This window comes from Leopardus geoffroyi, chromosome D2 (assembly GCF_018350155.1).
Source record: "Leopardus geoffroyi isolate Oge1 chromosome D2, O.geoffroyi_Oge1_pat1.0, whole genome shotgun sequence".
NCBI classification, from domain to species: Eukaryota; Metazoa; Chordata; class Mammalia; order Carnivora; family Felidae; genus Leopardus; species Leopardus geoffroyi.
Window position 1 is genome coordinate 75,986,326 of NC_059334.1, and position 9,897 is coordinate 75,996,222.

Genomic DNA, 9,897 nt, shown 5'->3' on the forward strand with positions numbered 1-9,897 from the left:
ATCATGTCATGACCTGAGCCAAAGTCAGACACGTTACCGACTGAGCCACCCAGGTGCCCTTTCCCTCACCTCTTTAAAGTGATAATAACCTCCCTTCCTCCCATACTTCTCTCCCTCTTTTTTTTTTTTAATGTTTATTTTTGAGAGAGAGAGAGGGTAGGGCAGAGGATTCGAAGTGGGCTCTGTGTAGACTGCAGAAAGCTAGAGGCAGGGCTCGAACCCATGAACTACAGGATCATGACTTGAGCCAAAGTTAGACGCTTAACCAACTGAGCCACCCAGGCACCCCCTTCCTCTCATACTTCTGAGCACCCTTTATTTTCCTCCACAGAATTTATTTAGCTATCAACATCTTACTTATATATTTCATGATATACTCCTCTAGAATATAATAAGGTTGATGAGGACAGGGATTAATGTCTGTTCCATTTAACTGCTATATTAAGTCTAGCACCTATAACAGTGCCTACCACAGAGTAAGCACTCAATAAATATTTGTTGAAAAAATCATTTAATACATTAAAGCAAGCCTCCTGTATTATCATTGCCCGCCTGCATGTTGGTCTCCTCCATGACACTGGAAGTCCCTTGATGGTAGGGACATGGTCCACACCCGGAAAGTGTTTGTTCAGTGTATGTTTCAGAGCACCTTGATGGTTTCAACTGCATGGTGATACACGAGGTCCAAAACCTCACACCTTTGGGTTTTTGTTGTTTTTTTTTTTTTTTTTTTTTTCCACGCCTTTGCGTTCTTAACCATGAAAGTGACCGATGAGGGTTGGAAATCTTTTCAACGGTGGTGTACCAAGAGCAGATGGGGGGAGCGCTGTGCCTGGGCCAAACAGTTCTCAATGAACCTTTGGGTTGTGTAACTTTAAAGCAGGAAATTGGAATGGAGATTCAGTTGAGTAGATTTTTAGCAGAAATCTGTCCTAGCAGTATTTGTTATTTATTGGGAGAAATGCATCTTACACCCAGGAGTCCTCACCATCAATATTCTGCCCGACTCCAGGAGAAGTCTGAGGGGGAGAAGAGAAGCATGTTTGTGGGAACTGGTGTCCATAGTCTCCATTGTTGACATGCCGCACAGCCCAGCTCCCGCCTGGGATCTGGGAGTTTAGGAGATTATGCTCAAAGCTACACCAACCAACCAGGGCCAAGAGCAGAATGAGTAAGACGCTGTGCAGAGTGGTTTAGGGTGTGGTTTGAAAATAGGCTTCTGTGTTAAATATGTTAAATATGATTAGAAGGAACCCTGGAACCACAGGGTGTGGGCTTTCATTCTGGGCTTGTGGGTATTAAACAATCTTCACATGGACCTTTTCATTGTGCCGTCTTCTCATGAAGCAGCTAAAATGGCACCTCCTCAGAGAGCCCCTTCCTGACCACCCCATCTAAACCTGAAGTCTACCCTATTTTAATTCTCGGCACGGCATTCATCACTAATGGATAGTTTTCGTTGTTTCCTTGGTTACCATCTGTCTCACCACACTAGATGGTAATCTTTAAGGGACCAAGCTTGTCGTGTTAACCATTTTAGCTCCAACTCCTGGAACTGTGCCTGGCACAGGGCAGGCACTCTACAAATATGGGGTGTGTGACTAAATAAAGGAGTGGAGAATGTGGTAGGCAGGATTGTAAGATGCCCATAGATTCCCAGTCCCTGTTGTACACACCCTGTATAATTCCTGAGACTGTAAATATGATGGGGTGTTACTTCTGTGATTAAGTTATATTATGTATCACAGTTGACTTTCAGAAGAGATTTTCTGGGTGGGCCTAACCAATCACATGAACCCTATGAATCCAGGTCTAGAGGTCACTGGCAAAGGAAGTAAGAGATTCAAAGCTTGAGAGGAAAAATGGAAGGAGCTGCATAGTAAAAAACTGTCGGTGACCTCTACTAGATATGGGACGCCCCCAGCCAAAAACCAGCTAGTGCACGGAGGCCTCGCTCCCACGACTGCAAGGAACTGAATTCCATCAACAACTTGGATGAGCTTGGAGGGAAATTCTTCTGCAGAGCCTCCAGAAAGGAATACAGCCTTGCCATCCCAGGACTTCAGCCTGACAAGGGCCTGAGCAGAGGCCCAGTCATTACATGCTTGGACCTCTGGTCTACAGAACTGCACGGTGATAAATGGGTGTTGTGTGAAGCCAGTAAGTTTGTGGCAACTTGTTACACGACAATAGAAAACTAATACAGAGACCTTAACAAATTTTCTCCATATTAACTTCTAGAAAAAGAAGAAAGAAACACAAATGGAGTCTAACATTCTAAAGTGACTTTGCTTTGCATGAAATGAAAACAAAGGTACAGCTCAGTAGAAGAAAAGGGCAAGACTGTGTAAGGTTTAACTTTACAAATTCAGACTGTCCAAGCAAAAGCCCTTTAGAAGGAATCTGAGACTATGAACGTGTTACAGTACTCCACACTGGTGTTTTTAGAACTAGGGGTTAAGTTTCATTTCCTAGGGAATTTAGAATTATAAATATACCTCAGTTCATCCAATAAGCATGCCAGATTTGGAGCCAGTTGGCTTCGTTTGGAGCCAAATGGCTCCCAGCTTTGCCATTTATTGGCACTATGATATTGGGCAAGTAATCTCTCTGAGCTTCCATTTTCTCACCTGTGAAATATGCATGAGTCGGGCAAGGTTTGAAGGAGATACGACCCCAAGCGCCCTTCACACTGTCCTTGATACAAGCTCTCAAGAAGTCTTTTTCATACATGGATATGTAAGAGAGATCAAATAATCAATGCATGAAATATTCACAGCCTCTTTCTGCCCTCTCAACTGCTAACATCATCTACCGACTAGTGGCATTTCCCCCTGTGTTCCTCCCCTTTTTTCCCACTTATACCTTCTTAAATACATAAGGTAATCAGTTGGGAGGACAGCTGGAAAAGTCAGGTGGGAGAATCAAGTAGGAAAGGGCTGAGATGAGAGAGGAAAATAGAGGGGTAGGGGAAAAAGGCTAACGGGGAAGAAAAGGAAAGAGGAAAGAGGAGATGACAACAAGAAGAGCTTTCTGTAAGAGGAGGAGGGAGATTTCAGAACCCGTGCCGTTGAATGGGAGTGATGTTCACAAAAACACGGAGGGAGTCCACACCAGTGTGAACAAACGATTGGATTAGTAAATAAATGGAAGAGAATAGACACGTTTCCCAGGAAGAAGAATTCAAATAGTTTGTGTAGACACTTTGGCTTGGAGGAGGTGCAGCATAACTCCCCGCTCCTTCAGCGTGGGCCATGCACAGTGACTGGTAGCCAAAGCGGAAAGCGTAGAAAGGAGGAAGGAGAGTAACTTTACAGGAGAGAAACCTGGCAAACACTGCCTCAGCCAGGTGATGAAGGTTAACACCTCCATGTACCCTTGATATGATGTGATGACAGGAGCACTTCTCCCCACAACGCATGAACCAGTCTAATCATGAGCAAAACATCAGACAAAAACAAACTGAAGGGCCGTCCATGGAAGTCCTGGCCAGCATACTTCAAAACTGCCAGGGTCATCAAAAGCAAGGGAGGTCTGAGAAACTGTCACAGCCAAAAGGAGCCTAAGGAAACATGTTGACTAAATATAGTGTCATCCTAAATAGGATCCTGGAACAGAACCCAGAAAATAAGTAAAAAGCTAAGGAAAAAAAATATGGACTTTAGTTACTAATGTGTCAGTATTGGTTCGTTAGTTGTGACAAACGTATCATATTGATGTAAGATGTTAACAAAAGAGGAAAATGGTTGAGGGGTATATGGTAGGTAACTTTAGATACTATCTTTGTAACTTTTCTGTAAATCTAAGACTATTCTAAAATAAAATATTTATCCCAGACTTTGGCACCAAAAAAATTAAAAAAAAAAAAAATGATGAAAGAAAAATAAAATATCTATTTATAAAATAGGGGAAAGGGATTTTAAGACATATCACTGTAGGTAATGAATTATATCATCTTTAATATTCTTTGAAAAATGCAAATACAAGGGCACCTGGGTGGCTCAGTCGGTTGAGCATCCGACTTCGGCTCAGGTCATGATCTCATGGCTGGTGAGTTCGAGCCCTGAGTCCGGCTCTGTGCTGACAGCTCAGAGCCTGGAGCCTGCTTCGGATTCTGTGCCTCCCTCTCACTCTGCCCTAACCCACTCGCATTCTGTCTCTGTCTCTCTCAAAAATAAATAAACATTAAAAAAAATTTTTTTTAAAAAGAAAAATGCAAATACAGATCAGAATTTATCTCAATTACATTTTCATGCTTATCTGTTTCTTCTAATACAACACAGTTTGAAAGCTGGGCTTTTTGGGGCCTGGGATCTACTCAGGTTCCAATATCAGCACCCTAAAACTATGGATGGAGAACATAAGAAGGATGACTTTCCCTTGGGAATGTTCTGAAAGCCTCACATAATCTGGAAGCCAGTTAACCATCAGCAAAGAATGTCAAGGCATTTGACTAAAGCCCCTTTCAGAGGTGACTTCTTGGGCCCCAAGCAAGCCTGGAATCCCTGAAAAGAGCTGACATCCCGACATATGCCTAACCTCTTATTAAATACAAGTAAGGAAAAATGATGAAAAGAAAAGCCACATTTGGCTCACAGGGATCTGGGAGTTGGAACATCTATAGAAGATGTTGGGGTGCCTTACCTACATGCCCAGGGAGTTGGGGCATTTCCAAATCCATATTAGTGCCAATAACATCTTAACTCTTTTCCCAGGGAGCAAAGAGCAAGCAGGCTGTGCAAATAAGACATAGCAGGCCTCAGCCAGCTATCCTTAGAAAAGCCTACTGATAAGGTAGGCCCTTGGCTGGTATCTGTGAACTTGGATTTCAGGAGTGCTCCCACCATTCCTGGAATTGATAAGAATGACTATCTAGACTCCTTGCACAAACAGTGGGGTTCATGCTGAATACCTGTTTCCTTCTGAGAGACTGGAATTTGGGTACTTGCTCGGCAGAAGGTGCCACTTGACTGTCCCCCAATAAAAACCTGCCTGTCTCTAACGAGCTTCCCTCTTCAATAATATTTCACTTGTGTTGTTACAACTTGTTGCTGGAGGAATAAAACATGTCCTGTGTGACTCCACTAGGAGAGGACTTTTAGAAGCTGGCCTACTGGCCTACTTTCCTTTGGAAATCACCCCCATGTGCCTTTTCCCCTTGCTGATGAATCCTAGCCATGAGCACAGCGGTGTGCTGAATCCTGCGGGGGCCGCCTAAGAAATCATTGGGTCTGGGAGTGATCTATAATATTAACATAAAGATTTTTCTTGATTCAAACTTTGGGAAAGGCACAGAAGAAAGTATGATTAGTTCCATTTGATCACTGAGGAAGCAAGTACACAGAAAGTAGCAAAATGAGAGATTTGGCAGCCAAGATGGCAGAGCTGACATCTGAACTCAGGCTTGTCTGTTTCCACACCCTCCAACCCCCTTCCATCTATGACAGGTAGCATCTTATTGCTTAAGGTTAGAAATACCTCCCCTTCTCCGTGCCCTCTACTCATTTTCCCTCAACTCTGTGAACCTGTCTGGCAGGTCTGACAGCCCTCAGCAGTGAAATGGAAGGGAGGGAGGCATGCGTTCTTTCCCCACCCCTGCCCTGTGTCCTGAGCCTGGCCACAGCCTCATTATCCTTCTCCCTGCCACAAGGGGCTGCTCCCTAACTCATTCACTGAGAAAATAGAGTGCCTAGCAGGCATCAGGGACTGCAGGAGACACAGCATGAACAAGCCAACCAGGAACAAGGAGAGGCAATACACGTAAGGGGCTTTCATGCTCTTCTACTTCCGAGATTGTCTCCTTTTTCCCTTTTCTCAAGTTTGGATCTCTAGGTCTGAAATCCCAGAAGCAATAGATCTGGTCAGGCCCTCCCCCACCCCTTCTCTGTTTTCCCACCTGATTGTAAGGTGGTCACAGGCACAAGTTCTGCTGAGGTTATCTGTGCATCCATCTCCCCAGCCTTTGGCCCATTTCACAGTGTGCTTTGCAAATGTTTGCACTCTGTGCGAGGGAAGTGGAGTTTTCCTGATCCTATACCCCTGCCAATGTAATGGAAAATGATTCCCCAAGCCCAAATACCACAGAAAATTATGTTATGTATTTGGAGCTAAATGTGTCCCTGTAAGATTCAGCAAATGACCTTGATGAGGTGGGAAGGACAGGAGATCCGGGGCCTGTGGATTTAACATATTTTCTCATTTTTTCTGTGTACTATCTTTCATCAAATCTAGAAATGCCATCAGTGATTAAGCACATCATTTTATCTACCATACATTTGAAAACATTTTCAATTATAATTGTAGGCTACATCCCAGTTTCAGAGACTTCTTGATTTGAACTACTGCAAGCAACAAATACTTCTTTATCTTTTAAATTGTGAAATGAAAGTAAAAGGAGGAGGAAAAATAGCTAAAGTCTTACCCACCTAAAGAAAACCACTATTATTTTTCTATATTGTCCTATGACATCGTTACAGTTACGGACCTTGTATTAGTGCATTTAATGTCTTTATGTATTAAATATATGCATCTATACATATTTATAAATGTATATATTCATATCATACACTTCCAAATATTTATATTTGTATTTTTATTATACAATTCATACCTTCCTTCATACCCTATCCCCACACCCTTCCTCTGAAGTAATGACAGTCAGTATCCGGGTGTGCGTCCTTCCAATCCTATGTATATACAGACCAGCTTGGAGTTTTACACACAGATGTGATTATAGTGAGTTTGTACAAATATGTCTACCTCACCTTAATAGCTCCATAGCACTCTATGATGGTTGAATACGCCTTTATTTTATTTTTTTTTTAGTTTCTTCATGAGTAAATATTTAGGTAATTTTCATATTTTTGTGATTACTAGCAGCACCAGATGAACATCGTTAAACATGCATATTTTGGTATGTGTATTTTTGAAAAGTAAATCGCTGGGTATGCACTTCAGCATTTTGTTAGATACTGCCAGACTGCCTTCCAGAAAGTCTTCAGTTCATTAACACATCTTCTTTAAATACATAAAACCCATATTGAACAAAACAAGGTATTCCCTAGTAAAGTCAGCATAAATTGTCATAAACTCAACAGGTAATTATGCTCGTATTGCTTCTATCTTTCTTATTAAAAACTGCCTTATTACCAGAGACTTTGGTATTTCTTCAGGGTCTCTTTCCAATTGTCCCAGACCCCAGGGGCTTACTCTTGGGCCAGCAAACAAATCCAGGGAGACTGTGAGGTAGTTCTGGGCACTCTGCTTCTGGCTGTGGCTCTTCTGGCCTCAAAGATTGCTCTTGAAGACTGAGCCTGCAGCATCTGGCTACCATCCAGGACCTGGGATGTTCCTCAGTGCACAGATCCTAGTGCTGCTTTTGGGGAGAGGAGGAATGCTTTCCCTGATTCACTGATGAACTCTGACTCCAGTCCCTCAGGAGCAGCAGGTTAGGGCTTTTAGCCTGGTCCATCACTCCATGAACAAAGATCCTTTGTTGCTTTCTCTCCTCCAAGCTATGGGAATTTCCCCAGGTGCCTGGCACATCTGAAACTCTTCAACCACAAAAGGACATGACAGTATGTCCTAACCCCAGATAAAGGAGCAATTGCCCACCCAAGGAAGATGGCCAGTGAACTTGAGGGGCCCACACCTTTACTGCAGAGAGAAGAGGGGTTTACCCTTAGTGATTCAAAGGCAATCTTTCCAAGCTTCTCTTTTATCAGAGAAGAGGGGGAAAAACCCCACAGAAATATAATCTCCAGTAGGGTGCTTCAAACACACCCAATACAAATGGCCCAAGAGTGGGGCACCTGGGTGGCTCTGTCAAGCATCCCAACTTCAGCTTAGGTCATGATTTCAAGGTTTGTGGGTTTGAGCCCCGCACTGAGCCCCACATCAGGCTCCACACTCCCGGTGCTTGGGATTCTCCATCTCTGCTCCTCCCCCACGTGTGCTCTCTTGCTCTCTCTCACTCTCTCTCTCAAACTTAACACACATGGCTGAAGAGTAGCTATATTCGTTTTCTATGGCTGCCACAACAAAATACCACAGACTAGGGGGCTTAAACAGCAGAGATTCATTTTCCCACAGTTCAAGATATAAAAAGTCCAAGATCAAGGTGTTGGCAGGTTTAATTTCTTCTAAGGCCTCTCTCCTTGGCTTGCAGATGCCTTTCCTCTGGGCAGCCACATCTCTGATATCTCTTTGTTTTGTCCAGATTTCCTCCTCTTATAAGGACACAGGTTAGATTGGATTAGGACACACCCTTACAACCTTATTTTAATTAAATTACCTCTTTAAAGGCCCTATCTGCACAGACAATCACATCCTGAGGTGGTGAGGTTAGCCCTATACCATATAACTATGGAGTTATTCCAGCCCATCACAGTAGCTGAAATATGTTAGGATTTTATATAATTAATTATCCTAGTTAATTGGATGACAGTGACCTTCACCAAAAGCAGGTATTTAAGGTGCAGATTGATGGAGATTGGTGCATTGTTCACGTTAAAGGGAATCTACAAGAGGATGTATTTTCCTTGTGAACACTTTATCTGTAGAACCTTGCAGGAGATTGTAAAAGCCAATGAAACATGAGTGCAAGTGTCTACTTGGCTTCCAAACTGATTCCAAATCTGCATCCCACTCCTCAGCCCCTAACACCTTTGTATTTTCTGTGAGATCTAGAAACATTAGCAACTATTTACTACAATAGTAAGCATAGGGAATCAATCCAAGGGGCATAATTCAGGGTGCTGCCCTCCGGAAGTTCAGTCTAATGAGAGAAACAGAAGAGCCATATATGGGGTGCCTGGGTGGCTCAGTCAGTTAAGTGTCCAACTTTGGCTCAGGTCATGGTCTCACAGCTCATGAGTTCGATCAAGACCTGCGTTGGGCTCTGTGCTGACAGCTCAGAGCCTGAAGCCTGCTACAGATTCTCTGTCTCCCTCTCTGCCCCTCCCCTGCTCATGCTCTGTCTCTCCTTCAAAAATAAACATTTTTTAAAAATTTAAAGAAGAGGATATATATTCCCAATTCTAGTTCTATGGCCAAATGCTATTACACCTTAGAAGAGGGAGAACTTAGTTTTGCCTGGGTTGAGAGCAGAAATGGTATTTGAACCTTGAAGATGTAGAATTTCCCAAGGTAAGGAGAAAGTAGAACAGGGAGACTTGTTGAAAATATAGCAGCACTGTGATTACAGAGTAAACAGCAGGAAACAAATTTATTGTCATTAATAGCTGGTGGAACTAATCATATTTTCATACTCAAAAGTATCAGTTAAAATTACTGAACCAGAATTATAAGTATTAACTTGGATAAATCTTTAAAAAAAAACAAAGTTGAGCAAAAAAAGCAACTTACAAGTGAATACAAATAGTATGCAACAGAATGGAAGGGCTTTGTAGCACAGTGATTTCTTGTGTGGCTGGAGTCTTATTGCTTGGGTCTGTGTCCTTTCACCACCACTTGCAATCATGTATGTGATCCTAGGCAAATTGTGCCACTGTTCAGTTTTCTCACCTATAAATTGGGAATCATAATAGGACTTATACAAAAGGATATTCTGAGGATTTAAGGAAAAAAAAAAAACAAGTAAAATACTTACAACAATGTCTGCTATTCAGTAAATGTTAGCTATTGTTGCACCGGTGTAAAGTTTTAAAAGAAAGAGTACAATATTTTGTTGAGCGAAACATACAAATAAACCAAAACTTAATAACATAATGGGAAAATGACAATGACCAAACTTAGAGCAGTGGTCACCTCTGTGGGACAGGGAGGGGAAGGAGGTTGGAGAAGAGAAGGGAAGTGCTTCAACTATATTTGTAATGCTTTTTTTTTTTTTTTTTTTTAAGAGAAAGAGTATTTAAATTGGGGAGAGAATCTCAAGCA